The following is a 19,251-nucleotide window of genomic DNA, read 5'->3' on the forward strand; positions in this document are numbered from 1 at the left end:
CATCACGTGCACTTAACATAGGAAGGATTAAATCAACAATCTTTAAATTCAATGCCTTCTTTCCACAATGTACAGCTGTGCATGTTTGTCCTAATTAGTTTGATTCTTTGCATGCCAGATTTTAAACATAAACACGTAAATTATGTCGCATAAATGACGCACAAATTACGTCCAAGTGGGACAGACCCTTTATTTCTTAAAGGTGCACCTACCATGACCTTCTGCTTCTAATAAAACAAGTAAGGATCCACACTAACCATCAACTGTTTACATGAAGATATTAATGCAATTGGTTAACTATTTGCATGAATAGACATCTGTAAATTCAACCAACTCTAAATACATTCAATCTCTTCATCTTTTCGTTCATTGCAATCTTCACTCCCAAATGTTTTTGTCTCTGGGCTATTCACACCAGCTGCTAGTAATTCCAATGGATTACATCACCAGGCAGAGATGCTACCTGGTCCCCTGAGTTACTCCAACACTTTGTGTCTATCACCAGGTGGATCTGTTGCAATTGTTACTTAAGCATAATTGCCTTGAGAATTCCTGATATTAGCTGTTTATACTAGACTGTCCACTTAAAATTTTAACAAAGGGATGAAAATATCTTATATACGTTGTGTTTTGGTGCATGAAGACACAATGAATTGCAGATGCTGGAATCTTGAGCAAAACACAAAGTGCTGGAGAAACTCAGCGGGACAGGCAGCATCTTTGGTGGGAATGGATAAGTGACATTTCGGCATGCAAATAATCAAACTAATTAGAATTTCTTTGTGAAAAAATAAACGCAGAATGAACCTCAGAACTGTTTGAGATGACTACAGGCGTTTTTCTTTTGCATACTTCTCATTCATAACTGCCTCAAAATCATCTATTCACCAGTTCAAATTTAGATCAAATTGTAAAGATAATATCAAGAATCAAGAGTGTTTTATTGTCATTTGTCCCAGCTAGAACAATGACATTCTTATTTGCAGCAGCACAACAGAATATGTAAACATAGTGCACTGTAAGCAATATGATAAATGAGAAAAAAAGTTCAGTGTGTATATAGACACATACCCACAAATATATACACATATAAATATATACATAAGCATACATATGATCCAAGCAAGTGGCTTGGATTATATTTCTGCTGAACATCTTAAGTATGCGAGTATGAGGATAGCTACTCTCCTTGCTATTTGTTTTACTGGCTTTATGATTCATGGCTTGTTACCAGACCCAATGTTGTCTGTCCTGTTAGTGCCAGTCATTAAGGACAAAGCTGGTAAAGTAGGCATCCTAAATAATTACAGGCCCATAGCTTTAGCCAGAATATTGTCAAAAGTCCTATAAAGAATTCTGCTGGATAGATTAAATGAGTTTGTTAACTCCACAGATAACCAGTTTGGTTTTAAAGCTAAACATGGCACTGACTTATGTATACATGCCCTAAAGGAGATTGTAAACTAATATAGAGGTAAAAACTCATCAATTCTTATGTGCTTCATGGATGCTTCCAAAGCCTTTGATCATGTTAATCATAGAAAGCTGTTTGTTAAATTGAGTCAAAGAGGGGTGCCTAAATACATTGTGAGAATTCTGGCTTACTGGTATGCCCACCGGACTATGCAAGTAAAATGGGGCAATAGGGTCTCAGCCCCATTTGGGGTTAGCAATGGTGTTAGACAAGGGAGAATTTTGTCCCCAGTCTTTTTTTAATCTTTGTATTGATGATCTGTCCAAGCAATTGAAAGCCTGTAACACTGGGTGCATGATTGATAATATTTTAGTGAACCATATTATGTATGCAGATGATCTTGTGGTCTTTAGTCCATCTAGCACTCGTCTCCAGCAGCTCCTTATTATATGTTCTGTGTATGGTGTAGAATATAATGCTGGTAAGAGTACTGTTATGATCTGTAGAACCAAAGAGGATAAATGTCTAAAATGTCCTGATTGTAAATTGTCTGACAATAATCTTAGTGTCTGAAATAAGGTAAAATATCTTGGACATTTTATTACAGAACAAATGACAGATGATGAGGATATTTATAGGCAACGATGTATGCTGTTTGTACCGGCGAATATTCTCTCACGTAGGTTTGGTGCATGTACAGATGTGGTGAAGTTGTCGCTGTTTAGAGTATACTGCACACCACTCTATACTGCACACCTGTGGTCAAACTACGAAAATACAAGTTTACAGAGACTAAAGGTGGCTTATAATGATGCCATGAGAACACTGCTAAGGAAACCTAGATGGTGTAGTGCTAGTGAAATTTGTGGCTGCAGGAGTCAGTACTTTAGAAGCTATTCTAAGAAATCATATGTATAAATTCATTTGCAGGATTAATGACTCTGAAAATGTAATTTTACTTCGGAGTCACGTGAGTGACTACGTGAAGGACCCCGCAAGGACGCATGCGTGTCATATCGCTACACGCATTGCAACAAGTCACAGCAAGGGGGAACGACGTTCCCCTAGCGGCAAAATTTGAAAGCCAGGAACAGCAGGTAAGGAGACTCTGCGTTCCAGAATTTGAAAGTCGGGAACAGCAGGTAAGAAGACTCTGCGTTCCTTCCACTTACCTTTTAGGTGGAGACATGGACCGGATCCATGAAGGCTGCGGGAGAGCTGGCGGGGGAGAACCGCGGAGTTGCGGGCAGCCGGCAGCAGCAGCCAAAGGCACGCTAATCTCCCGTAATGGGAACAGCTGTGCCCGACTTTCGCTCCCGACTCACTCCCGCACCGGGCCGGGCGGGAGAGGGAAGCAAAACTAATGTTCCCGCGCTGGTTTTTTCACAGGAGGGGAAGCTGGACAAAGTAGTGTCCACAAGTGATGCTAGGTGAAGCTGGCTGGGGAGGACCGCGGTGTTGCGGGCAGCCGGCAGCAGCAGCCAAAGGCACGCTAATCTCCGGTAATGGGAACAGCTGTGCCCGACTTCGCTCCCGCTACGGCAAAATCCACTTCTCGGCCGGGCGGGAAAGCGAAGAGAAAGACCCCACAAATGCCGGACTCAGATGAGTCGGACTTTGAGGAGCCGCGAGCGGCCAGTGCCCGTGAGCACCGGGGCCGGTTCGAGCGGACGGGGCAGTACGAGCAGCCGGGAGCGGCTAGTGCCCGAGAGCACTGGAGCCAGTTTGACCGGCTGCATGACGAGGAGCAGCCGCGAGCGGCCAGTGCCCGTGAGCACGGGGGCCGGTTATAGCGGTTGCTCCAGGAGATCCTCCAAAGTGGCAGACTCCGGGAGAGGGAGGCTAGCCACAGTGGGCACCCAATAAGCCCCACAGCGGTACCCCTTGCGGGGCTGCATAGTGTCTCCTCCTCGTCAGAGGAGAACACGGAGGATCTGTTCTGGGTAGACTCTGAACGGGTCACAGAACCACATACCCCCAGTAGCCCTGAGGTGAAATAAAGCATGCTGGATATGATGAACCAATTCTTCCAGCCAGACCTAACCGGGGAAGACCTGGAGCCCAAAATTGCACGTCAATAACGGCAGCAGACGGGGTGGAACGACGTTCACCCGTAGCAACAATTTTAACCTGGACCTGCAGGTAAGAGCTGCGGTCTTTTTATGTTTTTACCATGCTGATTGCAGGTGGAGAAACCAATGGGCTGCGACAGAGCTGGTGGGCTAGATGGGATCAGCTGTGCCCGATGTCGCCTCCACACCGGCCATATCCACTCCACGGGAGGGGCACTCGGATCACCGATAGTGGGATCTGCTGTGCCCGATGTCGCCTCCGCACCGGCCAGATCCACGCGGCCGGGCGGAAAGGCTAGACACAAAACAAACAAGGTCGTGGACTCAGAGGAGTCCGACTTTGAACAACCGCGGGCGGCCAGTGCCCGAGAGCGCTGGAGCCGGATGGAGCGGTGTATGGAGCTTTGCTCCAACGTGACAGACTCCGGGAGATGGAGTCGGGTCACTGTGGGCCCTATGATAAACCCACAGCAGTACCTCTTGAAGGGCTGCACAGTGCTTCTACCTCATCAGAGGGGAGCACTGCGGGTCAGTTCTGGGCTGACCTGGAAGAGGGGTCCGCAGAAGCAAAGACAAGTGTGCAGGGGGTGCAGGAACAAGAGAACCTGCGGGGACCTCCAATGCCAACCAAACCGAAAATCCAGACCTAGCGCGACAACAGCAGCGAAGAACCTACAAAAAGTAAACCTGCCACTGGTAACTATGGAGGTAGGTGGGTCTGGTTCCCTACAATATACAGGGAGCACGGAGATTGGGTGGAGATTACACTCTTTTCTGAATGCATGGAGCATGATAACAACCGATACTTACATCTAAAGCAGTATCCAGGGATATACAATAGAGTTTATACACAAGTACAGCCCTCCAGTTCAACATATACTGAACCGAATGTTCGTGCCTTCTGATAAAGGAAAATCAAAAGCGCAAGCTGAACTGAAGCGGCTTTACATAAAAGGTGTAATTGAGAAAACTCAACACGAACCATTAGAATTCGTGTCCAATATATTTATCAAAAACAAAAAAGATGATGGTTATCGCATCATCATAGATCTGACAAAATAGATACCTTTGTTACTGCTTAACAATTAATTTCCAAATGTTACTTCAATGGCCAGCATCGATTTAAAAGATGTTTACAATTCAGTGCCTATACGAGGTGACCACAGATGTTACTTAAAATTCAACTGGATGGGACAACTCTGACAGTATAAAGCACTGCCAAATGGGTTCTCATCAGCCCCAGGCTGTTTCACAAAAATGTTGAAACCAGCCCTAGCGTTTCTACGGAAACTGTACACACATGGTCATGGCATATTTAGATGACATACTCATTGTGGGCAAAACTTTGGAATTGGCCAAACAAACTGTCACAGCCACAAAAAAGTTATTTGGAAAACTGGATTCATTTTTCATCCAGTTAAATCTAAACTAACGCCTTCCACTACTATGGACTATCTGGGGTTTCACCATTGACTCAGTTCACATGTCAGTGACTCTGCCTAAGGGAAAGGCTAGATATTTAATAGAGGCTTGCAATAACCTCACTGACATCAACAAACCATCCATCAGGTTGGTAGCAAAAGTAATTGGCATAATGATGGCTGCCTTTCCAGCCACACAATTTGGACCTCTACATTACCAAAACTTACAGAGAGCAAAATACAAGCACTCTAAATTATGCAGGTCACTTTGTGAAACTACCAATCAAGCAAAAATGGAACTAAAATGGTGGATAGATAACATCTGGCTTTGTTCCAATCCAATCATTGTCAGTAACCCTTCCATGGTACTACAAACTGATGCCAGTGCACTTGGGTGGGGAGCCACCAATACCAATACCACCGTGGTAGCATACATTGACCACAGGGTGGAAACAAATCGACATCATGTGACAATCTGGCTATACAATTTGGCAATGGTGTATCCAGAGAGATATTTGGATATCAGCCACTTACCTACCAGGAAGACTAAATTCAGTGGCAGACACCAGGTCACGCAAATTTAATGAAAACACCAAATGGATGTTGAATAAAATAGTATTTGCTGATATCACAGCAAATATGGAACACCAGATATCGATTTCTTCGCATCCAGACTTAACCACCAGTTATCAAATTATGTTTCATGGGAACCAGACCCTGGGGCAGCGGCGACAGATGCATTTTCGCTGCATTGGGGTGGGGGGGAATTGTTTATTTACGCATTCCCTCCTTTTCCTGCCTCATCAGTCAGGTATTAAGGAAATACAACAAGACTCTGCATCTGGTATTGGTAGTACCCGATTGGCCTACACAACCATGGTTCCCAGTGGTATCAAACATGGTATCAGAGACATGAACATCCCGTCTGTTCTGGAATATCTGGCAGGCCTCCACTATGATGAGGGGCTCAGTTACAGTGCCATCAACTGCGCCAGAAGTGCCCTATCGACTTACCTATGGCAGGGGACAGAGCATTACACAGTTGGGACTCACCCACTGGTACAAAACTTATGAGGGGAATTTTTAATACTATCCCCAAGAACCAGATACTACCAAATATGGGATGTAAGAATAATCCTGAAGATGCTCAGGAATTGGTCTCCAGCAACAGTTCTGTCCCTACACAGACTGATATTAAAACAGTCATGCTAATGGTATTGGTCACGGCACAGAGGATACAGTCACTGCAAAAACTAGACTGGACAACATGACTTCCTCAACAGAAAATATTACGTTTCATATTTATGAGTTAGTAAGCAGAACAGAAAGGGATCAGCAGGCCTCAATATACATTTAGGTCATACCCAACAGATGACCGTCTGTGTATAGTAAGACATCTGTCGTTATACATGGAGAAAACGAATATCCTAAGAGGCAATGAAAAGGCACATTTTGGTCAGCAACTAGCAACCACACAAAGAGTGACGGTCCAGACCATCTCAAGATGGCTGAAACAGGTGCTAACACAGGCTGGGGTGGATACTAATATTTTAAAATCTCTTTCCACCAGGGCTGCAGCTACATCGGCAGCAATACAGTTGGATGTACCAATGGACCAAATCCTCAAGGCAGCAGGATGGTCTGGAGGGGAAAACATTCCAATTATTTTATAATAAACCAGTAATGAAACCTGGAACGTTTGCAGAAACAATTTTAAGTTCTGTAAATTAATTTAAACCCATGAAAAGGGGTTATAAATTTGTGTTAACAAATTTTATGATTTCAATGTCAAATTCATGTCCAAATTATGTTAACACAATTCCTCCCACAGTCAAGGCAGACGTGATGCATGGACTTGTTTCCACGGCATGAAATCACAGAGCTTTAAAATCTTCACGTAGTCACTCACGTGACTCCGAAGTAAAATAGTAAGATTAAACGAGAACTTACCAGTTTGAAGTTTGATCTTTATTTTATGAGGAGGAACGTTGAGGGAATACGTGCCCTCCGCTCCGACCCTTGATCATAGTCTGAACTGGTATCTGTTGTCTAATCTTACTATGTTTAGTCATTACAGTTATCTGTGATTTCACACCGCTGCTTTGAAGAATGACACGCATGCGTCCTGGCGGGGTTCTTCACATATTCCCTCAACGTTCCTTCCTCATAAAATAAAGATCAAACTTCAAACTGGTAAGTTCTCGTTTAATCTTACTATTATTGTGGTCTTATCAAACATAAGGTTTAGCACCTCCTGCTACCAATCCCAGTTGTGGAGACATTGGTATCGCTGTCTCGTTGTAGGACACTGATGTTTCTTTTTATTCTGGATTTTAAATCACGTATTGTGTTTTTGTAAATAATTTATGATGCTCTTATAAGTAATTTACTAAGGGGAAGGGGGAAACTACCTTTCAGGGTCCCTACCTGGTCGGAGAGGCAGCTTTTCTCCAGGCTGCAGCTTCGACCTGTCCTCGCGGCCTACCAGCGGGCCTGGAGCGGCGTTTCCTGTCGGGGGACCGCCCAGAACCTCGGCTTCGGCGGCGGCACAGCGCTGGAGCGCTATCGCGGAGCGGAGCGGGCGATGCCTTGCCCGGGTCGCCGCGCTGGAGCTCCGATGAGCTGAAGATCGCTGAGGAAAACATCATGGAGCTGCGGGACTGTGGAGCGACCAGATGCGGGCTGCGGCACTGACTTTACACCGGGAGCCTGGGATCTCTAGATGAGATCGCCAGTTGTGGAGCTCCAACCGGCGCGGCCTTGTTGGCTTTGGAAGCCGTGGCCTCCAGTACGGAAGCGGCCATTCCAGGGTTCCCAAGCCGCTGAGAGGACTCTCCCGACGCCGGAGCAACATCACCCGGCGAGAACGGCCTGGAACATCGGGCCTCCGTAGAGGCAACTGTGGAGGCCTCAATGGGCCCGACTATGGGTGAACTGAGGTTGGGGAATGGACTTTGTGCCTTCCCTCATAATGGGAACCATTGTGGGGGGATGTTCTTTATGTTTAAAACTCTTATTAATGTTATGTCTGTATTCCTTCTTTATGGGCTGCAAAATGGCAAGAAGCATTTCACTTCACTACACCTAGGTGTATGTGAATGTGACCAATAAAATACCTTTGATACCTTTGAAGCTTTTATATGTATTTTACGGTGTTTTTATATGCAATGTATTTTATGTAATGTTGTCTCTTGTCTGGACTTTGAGTCTGAATTAAAGTTTAATAATAATAATAATAATAATAATATATATGCATACACACACATATATATATATACACATGCACATACAGTGGCTTGCAAAAGTTTTCATACCCCTTGAACATTTCCACATTTTGTCACGTTACAACCACAAACGTAAATGTATTTCATTGGGATTTTATGTGATAGACCAACACAAGGTGATGCATAATTGTGATGTGGAAGGAAAATGATACATGGTTTTCACATTTTTTTACAAATAAAAAACTGAAAAGTGTGGCGTGCAAAAGTATTCAGCCCCCCTGAGTCAATACTTTGTAGAACCACCTTTCGCTGCAATTACAGCTGCAAGTCTTTTGGGGTATGTCTCTACCAGCTTTGCACATCTAGAGACTGACATTTTTGCCCATTCTTCTTTGTAAAATAGCTCAAGCTCAGTCAGATTGGATGGAGAGCGTCTGTGAACAGCAATTTTCAAGTCTTGCCAGAGATTCTCAATTGGATTTAGGTCTGGACTTTGACTGGGCCATTCTAACACATGAATATGCTTTGATCTAAACCATTCCATTGTAGCTCTGGCTGTATGTTTAGGGTCGTTGTCCTGCTGGAAGGTGAACCTCCACCCCAGTCTCAAGTCTTTTGCAGACTCTAACAGGTTTTCTTCCAAGATTGCCCTGTATTTGGCTCCATCCATCTTCCCATCAACTCTGACCAGCTTCCCTGTCCCTGCTGAAGAAAAGCATCCCCACAGCATGATGCTGCCACCACCATGTTTCACAGTGGGGATGGTGTGTTCAGGGTGATGTGCAGTGTTAGTTTTCCGCCACACATAGCGTTTTGCATTTAGGCCAAAACCTTCAATTTTGGTCTCATCTGACCAGAGCACCATTCCTCCACATGTTTGCTGTGTCCCCCACATGGCTTGTGGCAAACTGCAAACGGGACTTCTTATGGCTTTTTTTTCAACAATGGCTTTCTTCTTGCCACTCTTCCATAAAGGCCCGATTTGTGGAGTGCACGACTAATAGTTGTCCTGTGGACAGATTCTCCCACCTGAGCTGTGGATCTCTGCAGCTCCTCCAGAGTTACCATGGGCCTCTTGGCTGCTTCTCTGATCAATGCTCTCCTTGCCCGGCCTGTCAGTTTAGGTGGACGGCCATGTTTTTGTAGGTTTGCAGTTGTGCCATACTCTTTCCATTTTCGGATGATGGATTGAACAGTGCTCCGTGAGATGTTCAAAGCTTGGGATATTTTTTTTTTTTTTTTTAATATTTTTATTAGAAGTACGGTAAGTTACAATAATACACAACACATATGTCTTAATACATTTTTTTGTACCGCTTCATTTTTTAAGCTTTAAGAAAAAGATAGAAGTAAAGAAAGTAAGGAAAGTGCGCAAGAGTCGTGAAGGTGCAAGAGAGTGTTGAGAAAAGAAAGCCCCTTAGAAAAGAAGTTAGAGAAGGAAGTAAAGAAAGAAAGAAAGTAGACCCTAGAAAAGATGGAAAAAGAAAGGAGAAACAATCGCTCTATTATAACATTAAACTCCGCAGAAAGGGAACTACCAACCAAGTCTGTTTTTGTTGTTTTACCCCCCGTTGCCAGATCCTGGCACCATTTATTTATTTATTTATTTTTAAAATTACTATTGCACCTCATGCTTGTAATTGTTCCAAAAACGTACACCACGACTTTTGGAATTGGTCTGCTTTGCCTGCTAAGAGGAATCTCATCTCTTCCAGATGTAGTGTTTCAAACGTATCTGATATCCACATTTTTATTGTTGGTGTTGGTGCATTTTTCCAGAATTTAAGTATAAGCTTTTTTCCCATTATTAGCCCATAATTGAGTAAATTCTTCTGAAACACGTCTGAAACCTTCCGATATTCCAAAAATAATCCATTCTGGTTTTGGTAGCAGTTTTATTTTAATTAATTTTGTAAAGATGTCAAATATTTCATTCCAGAATTTTTGTATTTTTGTACAAAAAACGAAAGAATGCGCTATGGTAGCTTCTTGACACAGACATTTATCACAGATGGGTGAGACATTAGGGAAGAATTTATTTATTTTAGTTTTTGAATAATATAGTCTATATAATGTTTTGAATTGGATGAGAGTATGTCGTACGTTGATCGAACATTTATGCACCTGTAGTAAATGATTATCCCAGCTCTCTTTTGAAATTTTTATAGCTAATTCTTGTTCCCAGTCTCTTCTAATTCCATCAGTTGTGGGTATTTCTATGTTTAAGATGATGTTATATAAGTACGATATTAGATTCGCTGATTCCGCCTTTGTCGTCATTGCTTCATCCAGTAAGTCTGTAGGCATATTATGATAGTCTTTTGTGTATTTTTTCAGATAATCACGAATTTGAAGATATTTAAAATATTGATTATTTTTCAAATTATATTTCAGTTGTAGTTGTTGAAATGATAGTAATTTTCCCACTTCATACAGATCTCCGAGCGTTTTGATTCCCATTCTTTCCCATTGTATGAATGATTTGTCTATAATTGATGGTTTAAACGATGGATTATTAACTATTGGTATTAAAAGAGATAGGTTTCTTAATTTTAGGTTCTGTTTTATTTGTTTCCATGTTCTAATTGTGCTATGTATAATTGGATTTTTATTATAATTTTTGTTACTCAGATGTATTGGTGAGAGGAGAGTCGCTCCTATATTACACGGAGAGCAGTCCTCTCTTTCCATTACAATCCAGTCCACCTGCTGGGCAGAATTGTCCAGCAGGTGAATCATATTTTTAATATTTACTGCCCAATTATAATACATAGAGTTGGGGAGCGCTAGACCACCCAGCTCTTTTCGTTTATGAAGGTGTGCTCTTTGTATTCTATGGGATTTATAATCCCATATAAAATTTGTAATGTCTGAATCCAATTTTTTGAAAAACTTTTTTGGAGATATATAGGTATTGAGGGAGTTAGATGTGGCCCTTGTGGCTAAGGGGATCAGAGGGTATGGAGAGAAGGCAGGCACGGGATACTGAGTTGGATGATCAGCCATGATCATATTGAATGGCGGTGCAGGCTCGAAGGGCCGAATGGCCTACTCCTGCACCTAATTTCTATGTTTCTATGTTTCTATGATTGAAATAGGTATAGGATTTGTGGTAGAAAGATCATTTTTATAGCGTTTATTCTGCCTATTAGGGACATCGGAAGTGTTTTCCAGAATTTAATCAAATTATTTTGTTTCTTAAGTAAGGGATTATAATTGGCTTTAAACATATCATGGTAGTTTCTAGTAATTTCAATTCCCAAATATTTGAATTTTTCTGTGGCTATTTTAAAGGGGAATTTCCGGAGGTGTGTTGAGTCTTTTGGTTTTATCGACATAATTTCACTTTTGTTCCAGTTTATTCTATATCCTGAGAAGGATCCAAAGTCCTCAATTAAATGTAATATGTTTGGTATACTAATTTGTGGTTTTGTGATGTACAATAGTACATCATCGGCGTATAAAGATATTATGTTATTTGAGTGTTTTGTATTATAACCATAAATATCCGGGTGTGTTCTTATTTTTTCAGCAAGGGGTTCAATTACCAAAGCAAATAACAGCGGTGATAATGAACATCCTTGTCTATTACCCCTTGATAATTCAAATTTCGTGGATAGTATATTATTAGTTAGTATTCTAGCCGTGGGTTTGTTATATAATAATTTTATCCATGCGATGAAGTTGTCTCCCATTTGGAATTTTTGCAATACTTTAATCATATAATCCCATTCTACTTGATCAAACGCTTTTTCTGCGTCCAGTGAAATGATAGATAACTCTTGGTCATGTTAAGCAAGCGTCTCAAATTATTGAATGAGTGTCTCTTAGGTATAAATCCTGTTTGATCCTCATTTATTAATCTACTAACATACCTGCTTAGTCTTCTAGCTAGTGTTTTCGCTATTATTCTTTGATCCGTATTTAACAGGGCAATAGATCTATATGATCCTGGTTCTTCTATATTTTATCTTTTTTAAGTATTAGTGTGATCGTTGATTCTGCTAATGTTTCAGGTAATCTTTGCTCTTTAAAAGCATATGTATACATTTTCTGTAGGCGTGGAGTAACTATGTTACTATGTAACTGGCGCCGACCTGTAGGGGGTATGGCTGCCTAGCCTGCAGCTGTCTGTTTTTCATTTCTTTTTTCTTATTTTTAGTTAGTTTAGTGTTTTGTTTTTAAGGAGTTCTAGCTTTTTTATGTGTGGGGAAAGGGGGGTGAAGGGGGAAACTAACTTTCAGGGTCCCTACCTGGTCGGAGATGCAGCTTTTCTCCGGGCTGCACTTTCGACCCGTCCTCGCGGCCTACCAGCGGGCCTGGAGCGGCATTTCCTGAGGGGACCGCCCGGAGCCTCGGCATCGGCATCGGCGGCGGCTGCGGAGCTGCGGGTCCGAGGAGCGACGGGGCCGTCCGGAGCCTCGGCATCGGCGGCGGCATCGGCGGTGGCGGCCGCGGCATTGGCGGCGGCGGCGGCGGCATCGGCGGCGGAGCTGCGGGTCTGAGGAAAGGCGGTGCAGCGCTGGAGCGCCATTGCGGGGCGGGCGGTACCTTGCCTGGGTCGCCGCGCTGGAACTCCGGTGAGCTGGGACTGTTAAAAACATCGCGGAGCTGCGGGCGGCGGCGCTGAAACTTTACATCGGGAGCCTGGGATCTCGCGACGAGATCGCCAGTTGAGCTCCATTCGGCGCGGCCTTGTCGGCTCCGGAAGCCACGGTCTCGAGTAGGGAGGCGGCCGTTCCAGGGTTCCCAGGCCGCTGGGAGGACTCTCCCGACGCCGGAACATCATCATCCGGCGAGAACGGCCTGGAACATCGGGCCTCCGTAGAGGCAACTGTGGAGGCCTCAATAGGCCCGACTATGGATGGACATTGGGGATGGGACTGGACTTTGTGCCTTCCCCCATAATGGGAACCATTGTGGGGGGATGTTTTTTATGTTAAAGCTATTTATTATTGTTATGTTTGTATCCCTTTTTTAATGTGCTGCATTGGCAAAAAGAATTTCACTACATCTAGGTGTATGTGACAATAAATCAACCTTTGAACCTTTGAACCTTTGATGTCGTAAAAGGATTTATAGAATTTGTTACTGAATCCGTCTGGTCCTGGTGTTTTTCTATTCTTAAGTGTGTTTATTGTATCTTCTATCTCCTTAGAAGTAATTTGTGCTCCCAGTTCCTCTTGTTCCCTCAGTTCTAATTGAGGGAGATTACAATTATCCAGAAATTCTGAGACTTTATTATTGTCTATTGACGTTTTAGATGTATATAGATTCTGGTAAAATTGAGCGAATCTTTTATTGATATCCTTGGGTAGTGTTAATAATTCCCCTCTATCTGATTTAATCTTTAGTATTGCATTCTCTTTTTACCGTTTTTTCAATTGGCGTGCTAAAAGTTTGTGGGGTTTGTCCCCGAATTCAAAATGTTCTTGTTTAGTAATTTGAAATAGTGTTATAACTTTCTCTGACAACAATTTGTTTAGCTTGAATTTCAATAGTAGAATTTTATTATGTTTAACCATAGTTGGATCTTTAGCATTATCTGTATCTAATTGTTTCATTTGTTCTTCTAAATGTCTTTGTTCATTCTTATTCTTTTTATTTTGAAAAGCTTGAAATGAAATAATGACTCCTCTAATAAATGCTTTGAAGGATTCCCATAATAGCGTGGGGGATATATCTGGTGTATCATTTATCTCAAAAAATAGGTCCATCTGTTTTTTTAGATATATACTCCCTTGTGGGTCTTTTAAAATTTGCGAGTTAAACCCCCAGAACGATTTATTCATAAACATTCCTTCTAATTTTAAAACAAAAGTTAACGGAGAGTGGTCTGAGATCACATTGATGTGGTATTTAGGGTTCATAGTATGTGGAATTAATTTTGTATCCACTAGGAAATAGTCTATACGTGAGTATGTTTTATGTACCGTTGAATAAAACGAATAATCCCTTCCCGTCGGGTTTGCAATCCTCCAAACGTCTGCTATATTTGGGTTTTTTATATATGTATGTAAGAGTTCACTGGTTTTAGATTTCATGTTACCTCTTTGTTTTTGCATCGATTTATCTAGATACGGGTCTAAAACACAGTTGAAGTCTCCTCCAATTATAACATTTTGATAATTAAATTCTGCAATTATATTCAAAATGTTATTAAAAAATTGAGGATTATCAAAATTGGGCGCATAAATGTTTACCAGCGTAATTGGCGTAGTATTGATTTCTCCTGTTACTATAAGGTATCTCCCTTCCTTATCTGATATAATATTCTTTGATTTAAATGGTATTCCTTTACGAATAATGATTGCAGTGCCTCTAGATTTGGAAGTGAATGAAGAGTGAAATGTTTGGCCTATCCAGTTCGCCCTCAGTCTCGTCTGATCTTGGTGTTTAAGATGCGTTTCTTGTAGAAACGAAATGTCCGTGTTGTATGATTTCAACTGAGCTAGTATCTTGCCCCTTTTAATAGGTTCATTAATACTCCTTATATTCCAACTACATAGTGTGATTCCTCCCATTTTCTTTTGATTGTCGTCATGCATTTTTACCAATTTTAATGACCTTATTTATTGCGGTGCATCCATACCTCAGGACTCTGGTTTTTTGGGGGCGTTTATATTATAGACTTCTTTGGTAGCTCCCTTCCGCGATTTTCCTTGAAAAAAAAGCACACAGATGTGACCTATTGTGATAAAAAAAAAAATAAAACAAGTAAATTTACAGTGTCTGAGTATTCGACACTGTAGTGAGTGTCCCACTCGTCTGTGGGATTCGACATGCCGCTTCCGGTGTAGATGTTATGAAGTTAGCCCCGCTGCTTTTATTACCCTAAACCTAGGGGGTCGATACCATTTCCAAATTAGTTCTATTTCACCCAGTTACACTATATATATATGTTTCACTCCGACTCATCAAATCTAATCATATATTCAATTACCTATATTCCTCACTTTAACTATTTTCAATCGGTTTTAGCTTTGTTAATAGTGAGCTGTTCGCTGAAAGGGTTAACCAGAGTCAGGCTCCTGGAATTATGCCAGGTGTCTGAGTCTCCTCCCCTCCCCACTCAAGCTGCAAAACACATAAGATTACAGTTGTCTGCGTTATATATCAGGCAACGCATTTTTACAATTTTTACCATTATATACCTCAAGTTAGTTTCCATTACTATTTCTATATTAGTATTGTTAGTTATTAATTATTATTAATTCTCTATATTTTGTGAAACTATGTAAAATCGTAAAGCGACACTTGTCCTTGTAATGTTTTCCCCATTCAGCTCAGCAGATCGTCACTCCCATGTTTATCAGTCTTTCCCCGTTTGAACACAAAGTGCCTTGAATTGAATTCCACAATGTCCAAGGGGAGATAATAATGTCTAGACACTTCTCGTGGAAAAGCTGTTGCATTTAATAATTTTTAAAGATTGGTGTTATTTCTCTTTTCTTCTAATATTCTCTTTGAGGGAATAAGCAAGTTAGTTTGTTCATAACATACTGGTGCCGTGATTAATTTTCTTTTCCTATGCTGTGAGTTCTGCCACGATTTCTTGAGCATATTTAAGAGATGCTACCAAATTAGTAAATGTTTTTGAAACTCCCTTGTAAGTAATACGCATCCTGGCCGGATAATACACTCCGCATATGACTTCCTTGATACCGTAAAGAGCTTCTCTTGTCTGTGAGAACATTCTTCTCTTTTGCACAATCTCATAAGGGTAGTCCCGTAGGAGTTTGATAGAATCATTTCTATACATCATCTTCTCTCCGTGTTTAATTTTTTTCATCAGCTCTTCCACTGTTGAGATATCCCGAAGTTTGATTATGATCTGTCGTGGATAGGCTTGGTCTCCTTGTGATCTTGGTTTAAATCTGGGTAGTCGATGTGCTACTTCAATTACAAGTGCCTCAGGTAGCTTGAGTACGTGTTTGATTAGATTGGCAGTGAACTCACAGGCATTGTCCCCCTCAGCTCCCTCTGTTACTCCACGTATTCGTATATTTTGGCGTCTTGAGCGAGCTTCGAGGTTGACACATTTATCAGAGACTTTTGTTAGTTGACTCTTGAGGCTGTCTAATTCTAACTTCATCATCTGCATATCTCCGGTCATCTCTTCCACAACAGCTTCCATATCTTTCACCGCAGTTACATTTGCAGAAACAGTTTCATGCACAGCCTCAAACATCTTTGTGGTCGCTTCTGCCACCTTATTAATTTTCCCCGTTAATTCTTCTTGCACATCCTCAACTCTTTTTTATAGAGCGCCAATGCCCTCAAGGATTTTTTGATTACCGGCTTCCATGTTTTCCATCATTTTTAAATTTCCAGTTTCAATGTCCTTTCTCAAGTCTCTTACCGAGTTCTTTACCTCCTCCATTTCGTGTTTCTCTTTTGTGGTCATCTCAGTCTTAGATCGTGTATCCATTCCAGAGTCCACTCCAGAGGTCAGCTGTGCAGTTTCTTGAGGTTTCTGAGTCTTCAGCAGGTGTTTTGTAGCTTTCCTCTGTGGGCTCTGACCTGGAGACGTGTTTTTCATTTTAAATGAGTTTCCCTCCGTTAAATTCACGGCGCTTACTGATGATGTCATCAGCACAGTGACCCAGTGCTCCGGTAGGTTTTTAAAAACGGTCCCGACCTCCAGACCCGATTTTTACGCGAAAAATCGCGATTTTATCAGCGGAGCTAAAAGATTTGCGACTGCTAGCAGAGCATGACGCCACCGGCTGTATGTTTAGGGTCGTTGTCTTGCTGGAAAGCGAACCTCCGCCCCAGTCTCAAGTCTTTTGCAGACTCTAACAGGTTTTCTTCCAAGATTGCCCTGTATTTGGCTCCATCCATTTTCCCATCAACTCTGACCAGCTTCCCTGTCCCTGCTGAAGAAAAGCATCCCCACAGCATGATGCTGCCACCACCATGTTTCACAGTGGGGATGGTGTGTTCAGGGTGATGTGCAGTGTTAGTTTTCCGCCACACATAGCGTTTTGCATTTAGGCCAAAACCTTCAATTTTGGTCTCATCTGACCAGAGCACCTTCCTCCACATGTTTGCTGTGTCCCCACATGGCTTGTGGCAAACTGCAAACGGGACTTCTTATGGCGTTTTTTCAACAATGGCTTTCTTCTTGCCACTCTTCCATAAAGGCCCGATTTGTGGAGTGCACGACTAATAGTTGTCCTGTGGACAGATTCTCCCACCTGAGCTGTGAATCTCTGCAGCTCCTCCAGAGTTACCATGGGCCTCTTGGCTGCTTCTCTGATCAATGCTCTCCTTGCCCGGCCTGTCAGTTTAGGTGGACGGCCATGTTTTTGTAGGTTTGCAGTTGTGCCATACTCTTTCCATTTTCGGATGATGGATTGAACAGTGCTCCGTGAGATGTTCAAAGCTTGGGATATTTTTTTATAACCTAACCCTGCTTTAAACGTCTCCACAACTTTATCCCTGACCTGTCTGGTGTGTTCCTTGGGCTTTGTGATGCTGTTTGTTCACTAATGTTCTCTAACAATCCTCTGAGGCCTTCACAGAACAGCTGTATTTACACTGAGATTAGATTACACACAAGTGGACTCTATTTACTAATTAGGTGACTTCATAAGGCAATTGGTTGCACTCGATTTTATTTAGGGGTATCAGAGTAAAGGGGGCTGAATACTTTTGCACGCCACACTTTTCAGTTATTTATTTGTAAAAAAATTTGAAAACCATGTATCATTTCCCTTCCACTTCACAATTATGCGCCACTTTGTGTTGGTCTATCACATAAAATCCCAATAAAATATATTTACGTTTGTGATTGTAACGTGACAAAATGTGGAAATGTTCAAGGGGTATGGAATACTTTTGCAAGCCACTGTATATATACACATATACTCAAATTTAAGCTTAAACATATAATGAATTATAAAATGACAGAAACATTAAATGAGAAGTGAATAATGAGATGATCATAAAGTTTACCTTGTGTGCTGCAGGAACACACTGGTGTAAACATTATTTGGAAATATTTTAAATGCTATTCCAATACCACCATTAAAATTGAAGACAAAATAACATGATAAAAAGCATTGTGTTTGTGCGTGAATACCACTCACAACAGTCTTAAACATAAGAGCATTAACGCATAATCAATAATAGATTTTGACATGTTATGTAATGCTCATGCCCTCAAGTTTGAAGTCCCACATGGATTTTGGAGAATTTCAAATGACCTGAAAAAAGCCAGAGATGTGAGCTTCGTGGCTTGCAGTCAAACCCATCCACTTCCAGTCATGTCCTTCACATCAAACAACTGTTATTTAGAATAATGTCCCAGCCACTATCATGTCAAAGATGACAATCACGTGGAATTTATATTTGAATATTAGACTAATAGACAACTCCACCATTTACTTAACAGGATAAATGAACTATACCGAAGGAAAATACTGATTTAGAGCAGCTTCAGATCAACATGGTTGTGATTAATAATGCAGATAATATTTCTGGTTGTGCATTAAGGTTATACTTTGTCATTTAGGTATGAAGTGCCTGGAATACATCTGCATGAAACATAGTTTTTTATTATGTCTCTCGGCAGATCAAATACTAGGATAAAGCAATTTACAATATTGGATCCGTTCCAGCAAAATTACCCTTCTTATATGGTTCATTATTATGGTTAATGTCTAATAAATCAAAAACATTCAATGCACCTGCCATTGAAAAACTTAAAGTATCTTCAAGGTGCTTGAGTTTCTGAGAGCCAATTTTAAGCAAGGTATACTTGAATAAAAGTCAACATTTCATCATATTTGCTCAGATGCACCATTTAAGTGGTTGTAGGCAGCAAATACATTGAATATATTAAAACAAATGCCAAGTGTGAATTTGCTTTATTAAATATCATGGCACTTAATTTCTCATTAATAAATATAACAAAGTAGTTGAACTATAAGCAAACCACATTTTCTTCCTTGTCAATGAAGAAGCTGGTCATGGTCTGCTTTGTTTTACCTAACTTGCTCTTGCTGCTGTGAGAAAAAGGTGATCAAATAGACCACTCCCAATCACACTCCATGACAGAATAATTCACACTGATAAACACGGTGCTTAAGTAAAAGAATGCAGTCTGGTACAAG

This window comes from Amblyraja radiata, chromosome 21 (genome assembly GCF_010909765.2).
Source record: "Amblyraja radiata isolate CabotCenter1 chromosome 21, sAmbRad1.1.pri, whole genome shotgun sequence".
In the NCBI taxonomy this organism is placed as follows: Eukaryota; Metazoa; Chordata; class Chondrichthyes; order Rajiformes; family Rajidae; genus Amblyraja; species Amblyraja radiata.